A 25,174-nucleotide genomic window follows, 5' to 3' on the forward strand; every position below is an offset into this window, starting at 1 on the left:
GGGGCTATTTTTTGTTTTATAAATTTCCAGTGCAATAGACAGAGGTCGACAATTATCTGCTTGTTTGATTAGTTTCACAATGGGGTCACAGTTAAAAATACATTGAATAACGGTATTAGCATAACAAGATGTACCATCAACATTCAAAAATCCGGTAATGAAAGGATTTTCCTGCCGATGGCATGTTGCACTGTCCTGTATTTGTACATCGGTCAATTCTTTTGGCACGGCCCAAATAATATCGCGGGTTTTAGGACCACGAATGTCGGGAATTTCTATACTGTCGAGATCTGGCCGATACAACTTTCTCAACCGATTGTACTCACTAATACACAAAGGGTTAGCACGAATCGAATACGGATCGAAATTTATTAAATGTAAACCATCAAGAGACGTAACTCGCGACAAACCGACATAAATTTGGCCACAGCTGAATATGGAGTTCCCGCAATCCATAACAACACATTTTAAACTTAATCCTTGGCTTTTGTGGAAGGAAATAGCATAACTAATGCACAAAGGAAATTGTCTTCTAGTTACATAAACGCCGTCGATCACTTCGAATTTAACGCTCACACGCTCTATATCATATTGCACACCATTCGCGAGTTTGATAGTGACTCCCTTAATTGCAGTTCCATCCAAAGATTCAGAGACCGAAACTACCTCACCGATCGCGCCATTAACGAGACCAATTGTAACATCGATGTTTCGACGAAGCATAACTTTGGCACCGATTTTAATGGGAATCACCCTAGCAAGCCCGGCAGTTTGACTTATGTCATCCTCCCACCGATGTAAAACCTTTGTAACCCTAGTCTTGAAGGATGGTTTATTGATCAAGTCGTCAGCGACTAACTGGATTTCCTTCGACGGAATTCGATCCAACATTGCCTCATTCAATACATCACACATGCGATTCGTAGGCATTAAGCAAACTACGTTGGTTTGTAATGTACTTATATAATCGCACAACTTCTTAATTCTATCAGGAATATTTGAAGAGATTAATTCAATCTTCCTTGACTCTAACATCTGCAAACTTTCGGTGTCTATGCAACCCAAGCGGATTTTTGAGAGCATTTCTCGGTACAGTACGTCATTTTTCTGACGCATATTGATTGTTAGTTCATCATACTTGAATAAATTGCCCCATAAATTCACGCTACTCAACGACCCAATTAATTTTTCAATCTTTTCTTTTGAAAGTTTCATGAACACTGGTTCTTCTCGAACGGGTGGTAATTGTAAAAGATCGCCAAAAACTATAATATGTTTTTTTCCAAACCAACCATTTTCAACATCAGCGGTATTAAAAATGTTTGTTAGTGTAAGATGAAGGTACATTAAAGTGATATTTGAAACCATCTATATTTCGTCAATAATGATTAGATCAACATTTTTAAAATTGTCCCTTATGACTTCTAAAGCTGCATCCGACAGCTCCCGATATTTTGGTGTACGATTATGTTCGACGGGCAGCTGAAACGTTCGATGTAAAGTCATACCGTCAATGTTAAAGGCAGCTATCCCAGTAGGAGCAGTAATCGCTGAATCCTTATTTTTCATTTGTTTAAGCCAACACGTTATGGTTTTGATTAAGAAACTTTTGCCTGTTCCACCCTCTCCACTCACAAACAATCTGATTATTTCACCAGAATTTATTGCATTGGTTACTGCATCGAATATGCGTTTCTGGTCTGCATTTAATTCTAGAATCATATCTGAAACATTTCGTTCTTTACGAGCTTCATTCTCGCCCAAATTGATAAAATCTTTCATGGCATCATCAGCCTCTATTGGATCGCACCCATGTGGAATCTTTTGGTTACCTGAATCTAGGTCATTTTCTTCATCTTTTTCTATTTCATCTATTTTCTGCTGAATTAATTCTTTTATTTCTTTGGCGTCTTTCGCTATTTCTGACAAACGCTCGTGGTATTCAGCAGCCATTGGCAATGTCGCCTGTACGGAAAAATACGATTCAGTGTATGTCTCCTCACCATTCTTAAGCTCAGCCACACATCGCCATGGCTGGAATAAAAGCAGTAAGGAGTAAAAATATTTTTCGGGATTAGTCAAGGGATCGAATTGATAATGATCAATTAAATAGCCGCGATTGCGTTTTCGAAGATACGAACCCGGTTTAATTTTATAATACTCAACATCTTTCCGTTGAGGCATGCTTTTAACGATATCATACCACTTCGCATAATCATAAAGACTTATACCATCTAATTCATCGGGTCTTTTTGGATAATGTTCAATCAAGCCGTCATAGAAAATATCTGTCGATTCTGCGTCCATCGTCTCCACTAATTTACGGGGCTTGACCCGCCTACTTCTGACAATATTAATGTCAACCCATCTGATAACAGTTTCTGGATCGGTAACAAATAAGGGATACCCCAACAGTGTATCCGCTGCTTCAAGTGCACCGCATTCTCGATGATCCAATTCAACAAAAATAAAAAACAATCGAAAAAAATTCTGTAAAGAAAAATAAAAAACTTTCAAAAAAATTCATAAATATTGAACAAATTGAAAAATGTACTATCCAAGTTACATGCAGTATAAAAATGTATGATATCAATTGGAGGCCAAGTTTTTATTGATAATTTGGAATATTTATCGAACAAATCGGAAACTTTAATTGAAATTCATGATAATTATTTTCAAGAAAAAAGTTAATGAGAAAAAAGTCATAACGGAAGTTACGTGCAGTACTAAAATGTATTATATCAATTCGAGGTCAAGTATTTATCAGTTATTCGAAATATAATCTCCGGCGACAAATGAGTGTTGAGAATCCTTGTCGGGCTCACAACGTTATATCAAAATGACTAAAAAATTAATCGAAATAAAATCATTAAAAATTCACATGAAAGTCATTCGTTACTTCAACAAGGTACACACTTTAAAGAATCGATTCCCCTCCGAGTTTCAGGATCCCCTGGTATTATTCACAACATTCAACTTCGATTGGATCGGTACAAATTATGTTCAAATACGTCTTAAACGTACTTGTCCGGCCCATCACTTTTTATTCAAATTGCTCATTCGAAAACAAATCAAAAACGAAATTAATGCATGTGTTAATATTAAGGAACAGTAATTCCCGAGAAAATAATTTTCCTTCGAATCGCTCTTGTCAAAATGAAACGAAAATGAAAGATAAAGTTGATTAATCTATTTATATTATATGGAGTCATAATTCACAACAAAACCATTTTTCTCCAAATTCCAGGAATCCACGTGTCGTACTCGACTAGTGATATTTATCAAAATGTGTACGTGACTATAGAAAAGAAAACATTGCATGGCTGAGCAGGTTCGAAAATTTCTAGTAATGCTGATTACTTCTCATTTTCATTGGTTCTTACCGAATGGTATGTGTTCACTGAAGATTTTTCTCCAAATTCCAGGAATCCACGTGTCGTACTCGATTAGTGATATTTATTAAAATGTGTACGTGACTATAGAAAAGAAAACATTGCATGGCTGAGTAGGTTCGAAAATTTCTAGTAATGCATGTGCCTGATTATTTCTCATTTTCGTTGGTTCTTATCGAATGGTATGTGTTCACTGAAGAAAATGAGAAGTGGATATTGCTATACGAACTTGCGAACAATCAAGTTCACATTACTTGGAGATATTATTTTTATTTCTATCCATTTTATTATATTTGTCATTATAGAACAGCCCTGATTTGTTTTCGAATGAGCAATTTGAATAAAAAGTGATGGGCCGGACAAGTACGTTTAAGACGTATTTGAACATAATTTGTACCGATCCAATCGAAGTTGAATGTTGTGAATAATACCAGGGGATCCTGAAACTCGGAGGGGAATCGATTCTTTAAAGTGTGTACCTTGTTGAAGTAACGAATGACTTTCATGTGAATTTTTAATGATTTTATTTCGATTAATTTTTTAGTAATTTTGATATAACGTTGTGAGCCCGACAAGGATTCTCAACACTCATTTGTCGCCGGAGATTATATTTCGAATAACTGATAAATACTTGACCTCGAATTGATATAATACATTTTAGTACTGCACGTAACTTCCGTTATGACTTTTTTCTCATTAACTTTTTTCTTGAAAATAATTATCATGAATTTCAATTAAAGTTTCCGATTTGTTCGATAAATATTCCAAATTATCAATAAAAACTTGGCCTCCAATTGATATCATACATTTTTATACTGCATGTAACTTGGATAGTACATTTTTCAATTTGTTCAATATTTATGAATTTTTTTGAAAGTTTTTTATTTTTCTTTACAGAATTTTTTTCGATTGTTTTTTATTTTTGTTGAATTTTTTTGAACTTTTCAATTTTTCGTTTATTATTTCTATAGAATTTTTTTCCTGGTTCTGAATGTTTTTTCTATGTCATCCAGAAACAAGAGACCATCAATGTACTTGTCCCAACCTTTTTTTCCCTAGGGGAAGTTTATGGTTTGATATCACGCCTTTTTTCTCAAAAGTTCCTCATTTATGTTATGACGGTTATAGGATTTTAGTATAAATTTCTATGAATTATTTGCTTAGTACATTTTTATAGATTCCATTTTCATACGAACATTTTTTATGGGATAATCTTTTTCATGAAATTATCAGTAAATAAGGGACCATCAATGTACTTTTCCCAATCTTATTTTCCCTGGGTATGATGTTCGGCTTATACAGTTGGTTTCCACCATAAAAGACCAATTTTTCGTAAAAATTGTAGTGAAAATATTTCGTCACAAGTCTGCCCTTGAACTTTGGCGATTTTTTTCCTTATACTTTAATATGTTATGCCTATTAGGAACTCAACAGCATGGAGGAATCCGGGATGAGGCCCGGGAAATGAATTTCGCTTTATAATGTTGGTTTCCACGTAAAAGACCAATTTTTCTTCAAAATTGTACTAAAAATATTTCGGCACTGGTTTGGTCTTGAACATTGGTGATTTTTCTCCTTGTCTTCTAATATGTTTTGTCTATTGGGAACCCAAGAGCATGAAGAAATGCGTGTTGTGGGTCGTAATATGATTTTCGGCTTATAACGTTGGTTTCCACGAAATAAGATCTATTTTTCGTCAAAATTGTACTGGAAATATTTCGTCACAGGTCTGTCTTTGGACTTTGGCGATTTTTTCCCTTGTACTCTAATATATTTCGTCTATTTGGAACCCAAGAGCATGGAGAAAAGTGTGTTGCGGGCCGAGATATGATTTTCGGTTTATAACGTTGGTTTCCACGAAAAACAACAAATTTCCCGTCAACATTGTACAGAAAATATTCCGTCACAGGTCTGTCCATGGACTTGTGCTATTTTTTTTCTTCTACTCTAATATGCTATGCTTATTGGGAACCCAAGAGAATGGTAGAAAGCGGGTTGGGAGCCGAGATATGATTTTCGGCTTATAACGTTGGTTTCCACGAAAAAGGACCTATTTTTCATCAAAACTGTACTGGAAATATTTCGGCACTGGTTTGTTCTTCCACGTTGGTGATTTTCCCCCTTATCTTCTAATATGTTTTGTGTAATAGGAACCCAAGAGAGTGAAGAAATGCGTCTCGTGGGCTGTAATATGATTTTCGGCTTATAACGTTGGTTTCCGCGACAAAAGATCTATTTTTCGTCAAAATTGTACTGGAAATATTTCGTCACCGGTCTGTCCTTGGCCTTTGGCGATTTTTTCCAAGTCTTCATACCAAGAAAGAACTGACGTAAAGATTTCCTTAATAGAACAGATTCTATTTATCCCTTTTCTTCAAAATTCAAATGAAAGATAGATCAAATTCAAGACACGAAAAATCCAACATATTTGCCCACTTAAAATTTCGCTTCCAGAAACAAGAGACCATCAATGTACTTGTCCCAACCTTTTTTTCCCTAGGGGAAGTTTATGTTTTTTTATTTTATGCCAGAACTCAAAGCAGCAAAAAAAACTAAGCGAACTTAATTCAACAGAGCAACAGAATTCAAAGACGTTTAAGGTACCTGCATTCGTTTTGGAGGAAAACCATTTCAGGACAATTCAGAAATGAATTTAGAAATTCGAAAACTCACAATGGAGTAGAAAAAGGAAAATTGAAGTATTTAGAAAAGCGGAAGACTTTTGTGATGAATTTTCTAGATTACATGATGCGGTTGGAGTAAATGATTTGAATGATTGGCACACATGCTGCAACACAGAAATATCAAAGTTTGGAAGTATTCGCTGTATATCAGTCATACAAACGTCAATACTATTTGAAAAGGAACACTTAAAAACTTGCTGAACCAAGTTCCATTACATATTACCATAATCAAAGATAAGGGGTGATTCGTCGCATATATATTTATCCACAGAAATTTCAGAGTTCACAGGTATCTGCTGTGGTTCAATGTATCTGCGCAATGAGCTTCGAAGACAGCAATTTCAAATCTATCCATAAATGAGCAACTGAAGACTTTTATAATCAATTTTTTACTTCATATATATGTTACAGTTAGAGTCAAAATGTAAAATGTATGGCATAGTATTTAAATTGTAAAGTGTGCAGATTTTTGCATTATTTCAATGATCCGAATCTATCGCATTATAATGAAAAGTTGTCAAAAGTCATGATGTTACATTAAAATGACATAGCGCACATTGCATTCAGCAATTCTGTAAGTTTCTGGGGATGTTGGTAGGCATTATATTTGATCGCATCTAAAACTGAGCAACAGTAAACTTATCGCAATGAATTTTTTTTATAATAATTCCATATTTGTAGTTTGCAAAGTGGAAATACTCAACATACATGTCATTCCATAAGTATTGTTATCAAAATTTGTGTTTGCATACCGCATTCCTAAGATACGACTTTTCATATCATCAGCAAAAAAAGCATCCGAAGGCCTTCTGGAAAAGTTTCCAAATTTATCACTCGACAGACCTAATGGGAAAAGAATAACTACACACTATACCAAGACCAGATTTTTTTTTGAAAATCTGATTTACAAAATGTGCAATTCAAGATCATGGTTAGAAACCTCTCGAATCATGTTACCACAATCATCATGAAGGAGTAGAAACTCATAGGACACATATTAGGGAACGAATTAATAATATGAATCGATCCGCTGCAAACTGATGGGGTGAAAACAAGGATCGGAGAGGGCAGAGCCAAACTGAATATCAAGCAAAATATGGGAATGTTTAAAAATAATGACGACAGAAGAAATAAATTAGAAAAACATTTATTATTCAATTAATGTTTCTAATATCATTCTAACAGTTGCATGTATTTTTTTGTTCTATTTATTCGTATATATAACCTATGTACACATGATATATAACCACGCCACTGACGATATATTCGTACTGGACAATATTTCTCGTACTCTGGTTTAATTGAAGGATTATTTCAGTTAACACTTATTTCCAATCGAACGAAATAATAAAATCTTGAAAAGTTTCATTGACATATGCATCGCGCATTTTTTATATTCTTTTTCACACACACATCACAGACTACATTTACGCGGCCGCTTTGATACCGGTTTAATATATCACAAATAATAAAATAAATAGTAATATGCACTTCTTTAGATGACGAAATTTATTTTTTTATTGATCCCGCACGCACTTCGTAATGTCGAAACTCTGTTCATACGATCAAAAGCTGACACATGGTTTGTACATATATATATGTATATCGATCGAATTTATGACTGCTTTTACCAGCTGTGCTGCGCCGTGTGCTACGTTCTGAAGTTGACGTCAGATTTCCAATCATCAACAACTAATTTCAATAACCAATCACAACGTCTAAAAATGGATGTCGTCAGATTCAACCAATCAGAAATTCGAGAGCATCAAAGTGCCTTTGATGGTGTTTATAAATACAGACGCATGAATTCTTGAATGTGTTGGTAACTTTTGCATTATCTTGAGCCCGTGCAAAGTTTTTTCTCAGCAATTACACCACCGATCATGCTGATTTAGGGCGGAATCGAAAGAGAATTACTCACTTGGCCTAAACTTCAATTTTCAAGTTGCTAAATGGCTCCTGAGCTTCGTAATTCGATAAAATCACTTGCCAATTTTACCCCCACCACGGCGAATCGTTTTATTCAGAGAAAGTATAGTCTCGGCGAGAGCCTCGGGCCAGCAGACGACAGGGCTGTCAATGTACTTGTCCCGAGACTCTACCGAGTCTCTTGATGCACGTAACCCAATATTCCAAAGCCTAGTGGCAACAGATTTAGTACTATTGATTTGTTCAAAAGTCTCCCCAGCATGAGTTTTTTCGGATTTAGATAGATACTTGGTACAATACCGAGCCAGCGCTGACGATTTTTCTCCTACAAATGAAATATCCATATTACCCTCCCAGGCTGTCAAAACAGCAGGGTTATAATTGTTTATATTAACCTCGTCGAGACTACGAGGATTATCATACAACTGGCATTTAGATTTTAACTTTCGCCGTCTAGCAATGGATGTTTGAACATCTCTGATAATCCACTCGTTAGTAACCGGTTTCGGAAATGCAAATCGACAAACTTTACGACTACCACCCTTACCTTTCACTCCTACTGATTTTCTACGCATACAATAAGAATTGTGATGGTGATATTGGTGGGTGGTAACTCGACGATTCAAAACGGGTGAAATTTTTGGATTCGGTATTCTAGAAGTCACGTATGTCTTGATGAAGTCAGCGACTTCTTCTTTTGAGTTTTTGCCAAGAACCGGGGCACCCTCTATCCATATAAGCAAATGAAAATGTATCATACCTCTTCCCTGATACTCTCTCCTTATAACATAATGTATGATTTTTCCAATGGGATTTTCATCCGATTTAAGAAAGGCCATCATTGCCCATAATTCGTTATCTATGAAGATTGCAGCTGAAATAGAATCAGCAGCTATGAGTTCACTCAGTGATTTCTCACTTCCAAGTGAGGGGTTTCTGTCTCGTAGAAATGGAGCCAACCGATCCCATTGCCACTCACTTGGACTTAGTGTCAGAAACCATGTTGGAGGTCCATAATAGCGTATCATACAATTTAAATTACTGCGGGGTTTTTTCCAATACTGTTCGGTATTTCGAAGTTTTGAAAATATTGTAGATAAATTTCCTTCTAACTCACCTTTGTTTAATTGCTCCATCAATGACGTTAAGTTTATGATATATTCCACTCTGTAATTGTCGAATGTTCTGCGCATTTAAAAAGTAGAACAGATATTGTTGGTTCAATCGAAATTGATTATTCCTTGATAATATCCGTAGTTTTGCATACTCAAATGCTGAAATATGGACAGGCCTTTCTTGGTGTTCTCCATTAATACCATCAGGATATACACACGGGAAACACAACAAATCCAAGAATTTGTACCGATTATCTAATGGTTCAGCACGAACCTTCAACATCTGATAAAGTTCCGTTGCAGTTTTATTTTCTTTCGGGGCGTGCATCTGATGAATCGTATATTGTTCATAAAAACAATCGGATGGAGTCATTTGTGTCAATAAAGCTGCCACACGGCTATCTATTTGCTTGCTTGCAACTACTTTTTGATTACCATCCTCTTGAATTTGTTTTTCTTTTTCATCAAGGTTGATATCTGGATCATCAACATCCTCATCGCTATCACATTCTTGGGATATTGGGAATTCAACTTCACATAAATCCGTGTCCAGTAAATCCGAAAACCGCTCCGGTAAATTTATTTCTTTATATAGGATGTTGCGTTCTTTCAGCCACAAAAGAGAACGAAAGACTTTTTCTTTGTTGACAATTGATTCCCAAACTTTTTAACTTTTAGTCGGAACGCCACGTACTAAAATGTACAGTTCGTGGTATGAATTGATAGCCTTTGTTGGAGGACAAATTTTTTCTAATGTTTTTTCTAGCGGTAAAGGTAAGTGGAAAGCTCGCCCTTGCGCTTTCATCATCATTTTCCTGTGTGGCATGTTTTTTTTATGTACAGTACCCATTTTCATAACTGTTTGAAACGTTTTTGCTCTTTGAATCAAAATCCTTTCAAATTCATTTAAATCTGTAAGGGGAACAGGGGTAGGTAAAACGTACAGATTATTGAGAACGCACGTTGGAGGCATTACACCCGCGCGCAACTTGGTTAGGCAGTACTGACAAATGTATTCTGAATCGCAGTCTTTATGACTAGCGACAAAGAGTTTTAAATCATTCCAAATCTTCCCCATTGGAACGACACGCAAGTTGCTGAGTTTCCTGACATCGTTTAAGCAATAGAGCTTTTGGCATGAGAGGCAAGGGAAACGGGGCAGGTTTAATGCTTTTCTTTCAAAAGATTGGAATGCGTTTCCGAACTTACGATGTATTGCATCTTCGTCCAATAATATTTCATCAGAACTTTGGAAATGTGTTGCATTTTCTTTCGCCTCTTCCGCAAATTTTTGCAAATTGTCTAGATTCATCGTATCCAAAGCAATATCAACCTCTATCACTTTTAATAGCAGCGCTGATATAGTATAAAATAATCGCTTTATCGACCTTACTTGTGGAAAATGTGGCGATAAGAATTCTAAAGATAACAACAATGATTCGCAGAGAGAAGGCTGCATATAGCATGCTTGACTGTGACCCAGCATAGTATCAGTGTGTTTCACTGTACATTTGCGAATTTTCGGTAAGACTGTTTTCAATTTGCGCACAGAAGTATCCCGCATAATGGTTAGGAACTTTTCGAATTTATTTAAAATAATATCGTCCGGAATTCTGCAATGTTCAGAACAATCCCATGCCCGATAAGTACGGCGGGTTTTCTTTGTAACGATTAACGGGAGCACATTTGTTGCCTTAGATTCGGTGTTCAAAGCAATCGGCTCAGTAATTTTTCGAGGATGAACATAAGCGGTCTCCTCGTAATAAGGTTCAGACGGTGCTGTATGCTTTTTAATAGAACCACATAGAGCAACTATTCGACTATTTATATCAGAGTTTGATACGGCTGCTTGAAGCGTTAAACAAATCTCAGCTCTGCGTTTTAGCTTTTGCAATGCTTGTCTAAGAGCGAAAATCTTTTTACCTCTCAATAATAAATTCCATTTGATAATACGCTCAGCTTCAAAGAGGCAATTCGCAAGCGATTGAGAATGTAATTTTTTCATCAATTGGTTCACGTACTCTCCTCTAGTTGTGTACATTTTTATGGTATCATTAGTTTCACGGATTCGATAATACTTCCGAGACAAAGCTCTAGCCTTCTGTAACTTGAGTTTAATATCTATGCATTGTTGAATTTTCCGGTAATTTTCCTTATTTGCACAAGATGTAATGCAATTTTGAGCTGTAAGTTTTCGGCGTTTCGGAGAGTGTGCTAGCGCTGCACCATTTGAAATTGTAACTTTTCGCTTTCTACATTGATCCGTCAATATATTTTTTTTGACAATGCGCGAAGAACAAACTGAAGGCAAGACTTTCGATTGTTGCTGATGATTTTTTAATTTTTTATGAAAGACGATGGATGTTGAATTCCTACATCTTTCCCTACGATCATTTGAGTAATTTTGATTCACTATGAACAAAGTGCTAATATCGTTAGAACATCTCGAAAGTTTTTGTCGATTTTCATCCACAGAATCTATTGCGATCGAGTCCTTACGTTTATTCCTATCGTCAGAATGATTCACCACTGGAACAGTAGTATTTTTTTTTTTTTTATAATTCATGTCATCAAAGTTTTCATTGTTTCCAACATTTTTCGGATTGATTATGATATTTTTATTTTTTTTATTTATCTTATCATGAGATACCATGTTAAAAGCCTCAAGAGAAGACACGACTTGGGGGGGTACGAGATTTTCCATGGTTGAGTATCGTTCTGCAATTTCTGACAGAACTGGAAGTTTACGATTCGGTAAGTTTTCTGAGCGATTGCACTGCGGTATAGCAAAACCCGAAGAACTGTAATTAGGCGGAATTATTCCTGCTGCTACATAATGACAACTGGATACTTCGCAATTTTTCCCTACTTGCACAGGATTAAATTCGCGAAGAACGTGGCTTATACGGCCTATAATATTCTGTTCTTGTTTCATTGCATTCCCGTTGACACAATCATGGACTTCGGTTGTGGTCATTAATTGAGAATGCTTACACATTTGTCGCCGATTTCGTTTTCTCAATCTATTTTGCCTCTGTTTTTTCAGCTGCTCCAATGTGTATATTTTGACAGAATCGCCTTCCCTAACTATGCGCGGAAAATGACTAATCAAGCCTGTGTCAAATATGTCTAACAAATGTTGACGCATATTTCTTACATCGTACTCAATTTTTTCCGGTGTCACACCAAAAAAAAGAGATATTGCGAAAGCAATAGCAAACACTCCACAGTCAACCGAATTGGGTTGATTTGTCACGACTGGAAATCTAACGGGACGTTGATCAAACGGATATTTCGGAAACAGACGCTGGAGGTACACCTTATGATGTGGATGTAACTTTTTTTGGTTCATAGAATCAAATATGAAAATGTTGTGGGTATCGTAATAAGCGCATACCCAATGACCCCCTTTATTGTTGATTCCTTCTGAACTATGCAAAATTTGAATAAATTTACGATCAGCTCTTTCTTCCGTAATATTGTGAGGTAACTGCACCTTCCATGTTTCTTGCATCACAAATTCAGATGCAGAGTATTCCGTTAAAAGCCGGGCAAAGGTATCGATATGATCTCCAGTGAGCCACTCACCTCTAGATATGATCATTCGATCCTCGATTTTTAATTTGGTTTTATTCATAATCGGAATAGACAATCGTTATCAACAGCCGATAGAAAATTTCAATACAACGCCAGTATAAACTTTCGTTATAGTGGACGAGGCAGCTTTCAATATAGCGCTTAGAGCAGCTTTTAATATAGCGCTTGAACAGCTTTCAATATAGCGCTAATAGCAGCTTTCAATATAGCGCTTATAGCAGCTCTTGCTATGACGCTCGTAGCGTTATCAGAAAAAGGTAAAGAAACAGAAAGGAGAAAAGAGAGAAGAGAGAAGGGAAAGAAAGGAGAGAAGAGAGAAAAGGGAGAAGGAAAAGAAAGGGAAAAAATATCTCCGAAAAATGTCTCCAGGCGTGGGGGAAAACCTGCAAAGAAAAAAATCAAAGCTGTCAGAGATAAGTACAACAAAATGTAGAATACAGTGTTCGTGTATTTTTTCTTTTGTTGAACCGAAATCGTGACGTATACGCTACCACTACTTGTGGGAAATGACCGGAGGAATCCGCAAACTTGTCTCGGAGTAATTTTTTTGGCGTTATATACGAGGTGACCAAAAAAAAATAGCTGTTACTTCACGGTGTTTAGGAATTCCATAGTATAAAAAATACCACAAATTCGTTTTTTACATTCACAATTTGGGGAAATTTTCAAAAGTAAAATAACAAGTGCTTTTCCTTGAGGAAAATAGTATTTTTGCATATTTTGCCTTAAAACGAACGTTCGATTCTCTGAATGAATCTAAATTAATCTTTTTAGGAAAACTATAAAAAGACGCATATTATAGTTTTTACAAATATAAATACGTAAAACCTGCCGAAGGTACAGTCATTTGAATGGAGAAAAATTCAAAAATAACGAAAAAAAATGTCAATTTTTTTTTTTTTTCAATTTTGACACTTGGTGACTATTCTTCAATAAACTAACTCGATTTTTCAAAATTATTTGTGGGAATTTTTTTTTTACTGGCTGAAATGACATGGATCGCCTCATACTTAAACGAATAAACGAATTCATCACGTCATTAAAAGGAAGGAATTCTGCTCAGATTCATTTATCAAGAGACTCGGTAGAGTCTCGGGACAAGTACATTGACAGCTCTGTCGTCTGCTGGCCTGAGGCTCTCGCCGAGTATACTTTCTCTGAATAAAACGATTCGCCGTGGTGGGGGTAAAATTGGCATGTCATATTGTTCAAATAAGAAACTCATAAGTCATCTGAGGCTTCGAAAATTGAACTGGAGATTAATTAATAAATTCTCTTTCGATTCCGCCCAAAATGAGCATGATCGGTGGCGTAATTGTTGAGAAAAAACTTTGCACGAGCTCAAGATTATGCAAAAGTTACTGACACATTACGAGTTCGACGTATACGTATACGCGTTTTGACGTGAGTTAGTGGTAGTAGAGTTGTATCTCAACGCATTCTGATTGGCTCACTCCATCTGACAGACCACGTTTAAACTCCATAAACGTATCCACGGTCACACTCCATGAACGTAACCACGCTCAGACTTCGTCAACGTATATATGTACAACCATCTGTCAGTTTTTGATAGCATCATGAACAAACGTAGTTTCGACATAACAAAGTGCGGTCTAAATTTAATTTTAAAAAATGTTTGTTGTTTAGTAGAGTGCATAATATTTATTATTTTGCATGCGAGCCTTTATGTATTGTCGATTGGACATTTTCCGACGTATCATTAATTTAGACAAATAATCAGTGTTGGAACGTATCGAAAAATGTTGTAAAGTACACGAATAGCTGAAAAGTTTTCTCTGATTGCGTACTATTGGCGAGAAAATATTGGAGTAAAATCGATCATAGCCGGAGTAACAGTCATGGAATATTGTTAATTGATGTTATCCAGAAAATGTACTAATAAGTTTGATGGGTTTGTTTCTCTGTCTTATATGAATATAGTCAAGCAATCATAAGTAGATTGCTGGAAATTTGAAAAGTGCTTGAAGTAAAGTTTTATAATACAGAGCTTGAGCAGCACACGATCGCCCGGACGCCGGCTCGGCTAGACACTTATAAATACAAGGTGAGGCTATTATTTGCAAACGAGGTGTTTTCAAATTTAATTGTTTCATTAATCTTATGGAAAATCTATTACAAGAAACCAAAGATTGTCGGTCTTGCAACGTATTGGGTAATAAAATACATTTATTTTTCGGCCAATTCATGGAGACTGTTTTAATTTTCAAGCCTACCGACAGACAGTTTATTCAAAACAAAAATAAAGATTTCGTTATCCTCATTATTCGCCATGGAAAAAAAATTCCCCGAGACTAAGGGAAAATGTGTTCTGGAAATACTTCTCTTTCAAATTTTACCCCAATCGTATAATAAAAGCTTTTAACAAATAAGGTTTTTGAAAGGGCATTAGAACTGCTTATGGCGGTTTTCCCCGACGCGGTTCAAACTCAGTTAAATTTTTCTCATATAGTTTCGAGCTAGGATAGACCGGGTTTAAAATCAGATTAATGTTGGAGAAAACGGACATTAGACTTGCATATCAACTCTGATTAACCGTTGCAGGTCTACCGCTCGGCGACCTTATTGTACTGCTTAAACAGTATGAATGGCGTATAAAGCAATTTACCCCAAACCTTCTTTTTGTAACCATTTCCTCTTCTGAATTTTTTCGGGACATGTTGAATCAGACCATTACTTCGCCATGAATAAAATTGAAATCAACATTAAATGGAATATCTAACTATGTGGAGTTTAATTAATAGATTTTTTTCATAGTACCAATGTCAATAACGAGTAGAAGCAAAATTACGAAGAAAAAATCAATCTTTTGATTCATTTCTTGTACTTTTCAAATCTGCTCGCAGCACGATTAAGGAGCTACATATATCAGTGTAACCCATGAAAAATTTGGCGATTTTCAGGATTTTTTTTAAAAGAAAGTACTATATAGAATGTTTTGAAGTTTTTTGAACATAATAAGGTATATTTTCAGCTGTATTTTCAGATTTTTTTTTTTACAAAAATATTGAAAAATAACGGAGTTGTGCTGTCTTCGGAGGTGCCAAAAAAAAAGTTCCCCAACTAACTGACATGTTTCCAGCCGAATGAGTAGTTAAAACAAAAAAATTCAAAAAGGTTATTAAAGTTGGGGTATTACGATTTTTTAAAAATATAAAAAATGAACAAAATGGCGTAGTTTTGAAAAAAAGTGTCGTTTTTTGGAGTAAAAAAATGGTCGTTTTTTTAATGCCAAATTGACAATTTTCAACCAATCAAAAAGATCGTAGGTCATTGTATAGTAAATATATTCAAGAATACTCAGTTTCAATTTGAAGTCGATTAGTCGATATCTCGTTGAGTTAACATGTCAGCAATTTTGAAAAATGTCGTTTCGAGAAAAACGCGTTTGAAGTTCCAGTTAGCGGCTAATACCTGCGAGCGGTCGCTCTTTAGAACGCTGCCATTCAAAAACTATTCAAGATGCGACTTTGCCGCTTTCACAGGATATTTTTGAAAGTAAAAACTATCGAATAATCCAAAAAAAACGATTTGAAAGTGTCACACTGGTATAGCTTCTTAATAATTTTCTTACGTTCTGGGCACAACAATCAAGTCATATCGAAAAACTACCGCAAGACGTTGATATCTACATTATTAATTGTGCCGACAACTTTGCAAGAACATTTCAGGAAATCCGTTTGAGAGCACCAATCTAATGTTGAAGAATTATAACCAGAGCGTTCCCACCATGAATTCCCGTTCAATTGGAAACAGCATATATATTCTTTTGTTTCCTGGCCAATACGAAAAGAAAATTTGACTCTTCACCCCTACCCTAGTCATTCAAAAATTACTCCAGGTAGATGAAATCCTGAGCAGCTTTCTTCGGTATTTTCATCGAGCAAACAGTTGGACGAAACACCTCTAAGCTTTGCGATCTTTGTGAAAAATATCAATTAAGAATTGTGATTATCATCATTCGATCGACCGCTACCACAATATTTCGCCACCAACATTGATCACCGAGTCAAATTGCAGTAAAAAAGTAAGAAACATGAATTCAGCATTATGTATGTGATCTACGATAAAAGTTCCGTTATTACTGAACGGACGATCGATACGGAGCATTCCGTGCCAACGCAAGTGACGGTGAAAATTCAATTTCTATTTTGGTTTACATTTTATTATCTAGAGTAGCGGCAGCGACTCTGAGACAAGTACATTTATGTTATGACAAGTCGCTGCCAAAGAGTCTTTACCAGAGCGATAGCGTTTTGAATTGTTTTCAAAAATTTTCAAATCTTTTCATACTCTGTGAGAAAGAGGCTTTTCAATTGTTTGTTTTTTAATTTTTTTGTCAAACCGTTCGCGAAATATGGATAATAAAAAATTGTAGTGTTTTTTTTTTCAATGCCCATAACTCGTTCGAAAATACATGAAATTTATTATTATTCCAAACTTGTGTGTTTTCTATACAAAACAATATCATCGAATTGTTTTACTCGATTTCCTTTATTTGCTTTTCCGAAATCTTTCTCTTGTCCGTTTGGATCGTTCGATTTTTTTTTTAATTGTCATAAACTTCACTTCTCATTAAACGGATTTTGAGCCCGTCGTAAGAAAATAATCCTTTCTGTCTATTCTGTAATTTCCAAGAATATAGAATGTCAATTTTTTCCCATTTGGAACTTTGAATATGACTTTCATATCTTGCAAAAAGAAAAATCAATAAAAAATTGTAAATCAAAGCAATAATCAATTTTAGAAAAAATGAACCTACAAGTGCTTCAAGCTCTCAATCGAATATTGATGAAAAAATTTTTTTTTTTCAATAACTGTTACTCCACGGTGTTTAAAAATCCCATAAAATAAAAAATACTAAGAATCAGTGTTTTGTATTCACAATTTGGGGAAATTTTTAAAAATAAAATAACAAGTGTCTTTCTTTGAGAAAAAAAATATTTTTTCATATTTTGTCCTGAAACAGATGTTCCACTTAATGAATTCAGAATAAATTTTTTTCAAAAAGGTCATAAAGATACGCACATTTTCGTTTTCCATAAATGTAATTACGTCAAGATTTATCAAAAATACAGTCATTTGAATGAAAAAATGTTAAAAATGATGATCAACGAGAAAAACGGCGATTTTTTTCTTTGCCACTCGGTGAATGTTTTTCGATGAAGTGACTCGATTTTTTAAATATTTGTAGAATTTTTTTTTCCGTGGCTGAAGTGACATGGAATGCCCCATATATATGTTTACCCTGAGTTTAGTGCGGACATGAAAAAACAGTCGAGCGTCGAATAATTATGAATTGGTTTGGTAAATTGAAATCAGTCGACTCCCAGAGGATCCCGTCTCACTGAAAAATATGGCACTCAAAACTTCTAAGTGTAATTACTAAAATACCAATCATCTGGAAATGCCTGAATTTTGCACACCGAAGTATCTATCAATGTATACCATTGGGAACGAACACTTTAAAAATCGCAACGATACGAATGTTTAAAGAAGCGTTGTTTTTTAGATTTGCTCCCATTTTCTCTGCTAATTATTCATTAATCAGGTCGTTTCTGCATTCATTCTCTTGACATTTTCATTCTCAACATTTCGTATTATGATTTATTTTTCATAGCTTTGTGGGTTTTTTGTTTTACGAGCAAAAAACCGAAAAAAATGCATTTTTCATTAATTTGTTGATGAGAAAAAAAGAATTGCTAATTTTGCGTCTAATATTGATCATTTCATATACGGGGACCTTTCATTACTTATTACTTTCGTCAAAATCTGATGATCTTAGAACCCCGTTTGTTGGCCCGTTGTCCGCCTGTGCGAATTGCTCCGAACAGAAAATGCAAGGTTTTCATTTTTGTACGATCTTTTTTTGCCATGCGTCCGTTTGGCTTGCCTCGAGGATCTCGAGACCGCTGCTATATAAAACCTACAAAAGCGTTTCGGAGTCCACTCTTGTACATGTATATATATTAGGGTGTGCGAAAAAAAACGATATTTTTTTTCCTTTGCATCCAGCCGAAAAAGGTAATTCAAGGTAAAAAAAAAAGAAATTTGATATCGACAGCATTATGAAAATTTTTTTTCTAACGATCCAACTTCAAAGGGTGATAGCATCGGAATGGCTACTCCGAGCTGTACGTACATATGGACTTTTTTTGTAGGGGAATCGATTTTCTATAAAAATATATCATTGTCGTTACTGTGCGATTTTTTCTGAAAAGTTATGACACAATGATCATAGGTCTCAATCATTTCCTGGGTTATTCTTATGGAAAATCTTTAAACGCAAAGCACCATTCGAAAAATTTTTTGGTGAGCTCTCCTTCTGGGATTCTTTTTTTTCACCTTGAATTACCTTTTTCGGCTGGATGCAAAGGAAAAAAAATATCGTTTTTTTTCACACACCCTAATATTATATACACATATTATATATAGGGGAGTATGGGGCAAAGTGGCCCACTTAAGGAATTTAACGAGTTTTGTCGGGTAATATATGATCATTTACTTATTTTTATGTCCCCAAACTGATTCCACCTCCTTGTTGCTCGAATTTTGAAAAAAAAAATTTTTGGGGCAAAGTGGCCACCCCCTCAAATGCGATGAAAATCGATAATTGTCACTTCTGGTTAAATAGACGTTGGAATTGACTGTTCTCGCATGGAACATTGAAGGATGCGATAAAACAAAAAGAAACGAGGCATAGTAGGAACCCTCCTTCGATGGGATGAAAAAAAAAATTAGTCAGAATACTTCGATAAATTTTGCCAAATTTTTTTTCATGCCGAAAATGAATATCCAGCCAACTTTATCAGATAATAAATGATCTTTCGACTATTGTTGAGTCTTAAAACTCTTTGTTCATCCTCTTTTTCCTCATTTGCGTCGAGAAAATTTTTTGGGGCAAAGTGGCCACCCTCTCAAATGCGGTGAAAATCGATAATTGTCACTTCTAGTTAAATAGACGTTGTAATAGACTGTTCCCGCATGGAACATTGAAGGCCGCGATAAACCGAAAAGAAACGAGGCATAGTAGGTACCCTCCTTCAATGGGATGAAAAAAGAATTAGTCGGAATACTTGGATAAATTTTGCCATTACCAGTGGCAAAAGCCCGTTCTTATCGGGGGCAAATCGTGGGAAAACCGCCATTGTCACGAGTCTGTCGTATCGCGCAAATCTAGTGAGTAAGAAAAAAGAGATCATGAAAAAAGAAAAATTCTTGTCTGCGGCGGACGTTGCGTGTATTTTCTGCGATCAACTTCATTCGCATTCCTCCAAAGATTGAACCTAGGGAAAAAAAGGTTGGGACAAGTACATTGATGGTCTCTTGTTTCTGGATGACATAGAAAAAAGATTCAGAACCAGGAAAAAAATTCTATAGAAATAATAAACGAAAAATTGAAAACTTCAAAAAAATTCAACAAAAATAAAAAACAATCGAAAAAATTCTGTAAAGAAAAATAAAAAATTTTCAAAAAAATTCATAAATATTGGATAAATTGAACAATAAACTATCCAAGTTACATGCAGTATAAAAATGTATGATATCAATTGGAGGCCAAGTTTTTATTGATAATTTGAAATATTTATCGAACAAATCGCAATCTTTAATTGAAATTCATGATAATTATTTTCAAGAAAAAAGTTAATGAAAAAAAAGTCATAACGGAAGTTACGTGCAGTACTAAAATGAATTATATCAATTCGAGGTCAAGTATTTATCAGTTATTCGAAATATAATCTCCGGCGACAAATGAGCGTTGAGAATCCTTGTCGGGCTCACAACGTTTTATCAAAATTACTAAAAAATTAATGGAAATAAATTCATTAAAAATTCACATGAAAGTCATTCGTGACTTCAACAAGATACACACTGTAAAGAATCGATTCCCCTCCGACTTTCAGGATCCCCTGCTATTATTCACAACATTCAACTTCGATTGGATCGGTACAAATTATGTTCAAATACGTCTTAAACGTACTTGTCCGGCCCATCACTTTTTATTCAAATTGCTCATTCGAAAACAAATTAGGGCTGTTCTATAACGACAAATATAATAAAATGGATAGAAATAAAAATAATATCTCCAAGTAATTTGAACTTGATTGTTCGCAAGTTCGTATAGCAATATCCACTTCTGATTTTCTTCAGTGAACACATACCATTCGGTAAGAACCAATGAAAATGAGAAATAATCAGGCGCATTACTAGAAATTTTCGAATCTACTCAGCCATGCAATGTTTTTTTTTCTATAGTCACGTACACATTTTGATAAATATCACTAGTCGAGTACGACACGTGGATTCCTGGAATTTGAAGAAAAATGATTTTGTTGTGAATTATGACTCCATATAATATAAATAGATTAATCAACTTCATCTTTCATTTTCGTTTCATTTTGACAAGAGCGATTCGAAGGAAAATTATTTTCTCGGGAATTACTGTTCCTTAATATTATAACACATGCATTAACTTCGTTTTTGATTTGTTTTCGAATGAGCAATTTGAATAAAAAGTGATGGGCCGGACAAGTACGTTTAAGACGTATTTGAACATAATTTGTACCGATCCAATCGAAGTTGAATGTTGTGAATAATAGCAGGGGATCCTGAAAGTCGGAGGGGAATCGATTCTTTACAGTGTGTATCTTGTTGAAGTCACGAATGACTTTCATGTGAATTTTTAATGATTTTATTTCCATTAATTTTTTAGTAATTTTGATAAAACGTTGTGAGCCCGACAAGGATTCTCAACGCTCATTTGTCGCCGGAGATTATATTTCGAATAACTGATAAATACTTGACCTCGAATTGATATAATTCATTTTAGTACTGCACGTAACTTCCGTTATGACTTTTTTTTCATTAACTTTTTTCTTGAAAATAATTATCATGAATTTCAATTAAAGATTGCGATTTGTTCGATAAATATTTCAAATTATCAATAAAAACTTGGCCTCCAATTGATATCATACATTTTTATACTGCATGTAACTTGGATAGTTTATTGTTCAATTTGTCCAATATTTATGAATTTTTTTGAAAATTTTTTATTTTTCTTTACAGAATTTTTTCGATTGTTTTTTATTTTTGTTGAATTTTTTTGAAGTTTTCAATTTTTCGTTTATTATTTCTATAGAATTTTTTTCCTGGTTCTGAATCTTTTTTCTATGTCATCCAGAAACAAGAGACCATCAATGTACTTGTCCCAACCTTTTTTTCCCTAGGGGAAGTTTATGGTTTGATATCACGCCTTTTTTCTCAAAAGTTCCTCATTTATGTTATGACGGTTATAGGATTTTAGTATAAATTTCTATGAATTATTTGCTTAGTACATTTTTATTGATTCCATTCTCATACGAACATTTTTTATGGGATAATCTTTTTCATGAAATTATCAGCAAATAAGGGACCATCAATGTACTTTTCCCAATCTCATTATCCCTGGGTATGATGTTCGGCTTATAAAGTTGGTTTCCACCATAAAAGACCAATTTTTCGTAAAAATTGTAGTGAAAATATTCCGTCACAAGTCTGCCCTTGAACTTTGGCGATTTTTTCTCTTATACTCTAATATGTTATGCCTATTAGGAACTCAACAGCATGGAGGAATTCGGGATGAGGCCCGAGAAATGAATTTCGGTTTATAATGTTGGTTTCCACGTAAAAGACCAATTTTTCTTCAAAATTGTACTGAAAATATTTCGGCACTGGTTTGGTATTGGACTTTGGTGATTTTTCTCCTTGTCTTCTAATATGTTTTGTCTATTGGGAATCCAAGAGCATGAAGAAATACGTGTTGTGGGCCATAATATGATTTTCGGCTTATAACGTTGGTTTCCACGAAATAAGATCTATTTTTCGTCAAAATTGTACTGGAAATATTTCGTCACAGGTCTGTCTTTGCACTTTGGCTATTTTTTTTCTTCTACTCTAATATGCTACGCTTATTGGGAACCCAAGAGAATGGTAGAAAGCGGGTTGGGGGCCGAGATATGATTTTCAGCTTATAACGTTGGTTTCCACGAAAAAGGACCTATTTTTCGTCAAAATTGTACTGGAAATATTTCGTCTCCTGTCTGTCCTTGGCCTTTCGCGATTTTTTCCAAGTCTTCATACCAAGAAAGAACTGATGTAAAGATTTCCTTAATAGAACAGAGTTTATTTATCCCTGTTCTTCAAAATTCAAATGAAAGATAGATCAAATTCATAACACGAAAAATCCAACAGATTTGCCCACTTTAAATGTCGCTTTTGCATTCTGAATCTAGAGATTTCATTTCATCCAAAACGTGCCCTCAATGAAATATATTTCCAAAGTTTGCAAGTGGCCGCTGAGGTCCAATTATCCACAGTTTGATAGTTGCTGAAAAAAAGTACCCGAAAACTTCTAACATTTATTATGCCAGAACTCAAAGCAGCAAAAAAAACTAAACGAACTTAATTCAACAGAGCAACAGAATTCAAAGACGTTTAAGGTGCCTGCATTGGTTTTGGAGGAAAACCATTTCAGGACAATTCAGAAATGAATTTAGAAATTCGAAAACTCACAATGGAGTAGAAAAAGGAAAATTGAAGTATTTAGAAAAGCGGAAGACTTTTGTGATGAATTTTCTAGATTACATGATACGGTTGGAGTAAATGATTTGAATGATTGGCACACATGCTGCAACACAGAAATATCAAAGTTTGGAAGTATTCGCTGTATATCAGTCATACAAACTTCAATACTATTTGAAAAGGAACACTTAAAAACTTGCATTTACCTTACATCAAGAGACTCGGTAGAGTCTCGGGACAAGTACATTGACAGCCCTGTCGTCTGCTGGCCCGGAGGCTCTCGCCGAGACTATACTTTCTCTGAATAAAACGATTCGCGGTGGTGGGGGTAAAATTGGCATGTGATTTTCTTTAATTGCGAAGCCTATGAGTTATGTACGACTTTGTAAATTGAACTTTCAGCTAATTGAGAAATTCTCTATCGAATGAGCCCAAAATCAGCATTATTGGTGGCGTAATTGCTGAGAAAAAACTTTGCACGGGCTCAAGATTATGCAAAAGTTACGAACACATTCAAAAATTTATGTGTCTGTATATTATAGTATAACACCATCAAAGGCACTTTGATGCTATCCAGTTTCTGATTGGTTGGATCTGACGACATCCATTTTTAGACGTTGTGATTGGTTGTTGAAATTAGTTGTTGATGATTGGAAATCTGACGTCAACTTCATAACGTAGCACACGACGCAGCACAGCTGGTAACAGACAGCAGTCATAAATTCGATCGATATACATATATATATACAAACCGTGTGTCAGTTTTTGATCGCATGAACAGAGTTTCGACATTACGAAGTGCGTGCGGGATAAATAAAAAAATAATTTTCGTCATCTAAAGAAGTGCATATAACTATTTATTTTGTTAAAATTTGTGATATATTAAACCGGTATCAAAGCGGCCGCGTAAATGTAGTCTGTGATGTGTGTGTGAAAAAGAATATAAAAAATGCGCGATGCATATGTCAACGAAACTTTTCAAGATTTCATTATTTCGTTCGATTGGAAATAAGTGTTGACTGAAATAATCCTTCAATTAAACCAGATTACAAAATATTGTCCAGTGCGAATATATCGTCACTGGCGTGGTTATATATCATGTGTAAATAGGTTATACATACGAATAAATAGAACAAAAACACACGGAACTGTTAGAATGATATTAGAAACTTTACTTGAATAGATGTTTTCTAATTTATTTCTTGTATCAACATTATTTATAAACATTCCCATATTTTGCTTGATATTCAGTTTGGCTCTGCCCTCTCCGATCCTTGTTTTCACCCCATCAGTTTGCAGAGTATCGATACATATTATTAATTCGTTCCCTAATATGTGTCCTATGATTTTCTACTCTTTCTTCATGATGATAGTGGTAACATGATTCGAGAGGTTTCTAACCATAATCTTGAATTGCACATTTTGTAAATCAGATTTTCAAAAAAATTTCTGGTCTTGGTATACTGGGTAGTTATTCTTTTCCCTGTCTGTCGAGTGATAAATTTGGAAACTAACTACAAATATGGAATTATTATAAAAAAAATTCATTCCGATAAGTCTACAGTTGCTCAGTTTTGGATGTGATCAAATATAATGCCTACCAACATCCCCAGAAACTTACAGAATTTCTGAATGCAATGTGCGCTATGTCATTTTAATGGGACATCATGACTTTTGACAACTTTTCATTATAATGCTGTAGATTCGGATCATTGAAATACAGCGAAAATCTGCAAACTATACAATTTATATACTGTGCCATTCATTTTACATTTTGACTCTAACCGTAACATATATATGAAGTAAAAAATTGATTATAAAAGTCTTCAGTTGCTCATTTATGGATAGATTTGAAATTGCTGTCTTCGAAGCTCATTGC

The sequence above is a fragment of the Venturia canescens genome, chromosome 2, assembly GCF_019457755.1.
Source record: "Venturia canescens isolate UGA chromosome 2, ASM1945775v1, whole genome shotgun sequence".
In the NCBI taxonomy this organism is placed as follows: Eukaryota; Metazoa; Arthropoda; class Insecta; order Hymenoptera; family Ichneumonidae; genus Venturia; species Venturia canescens.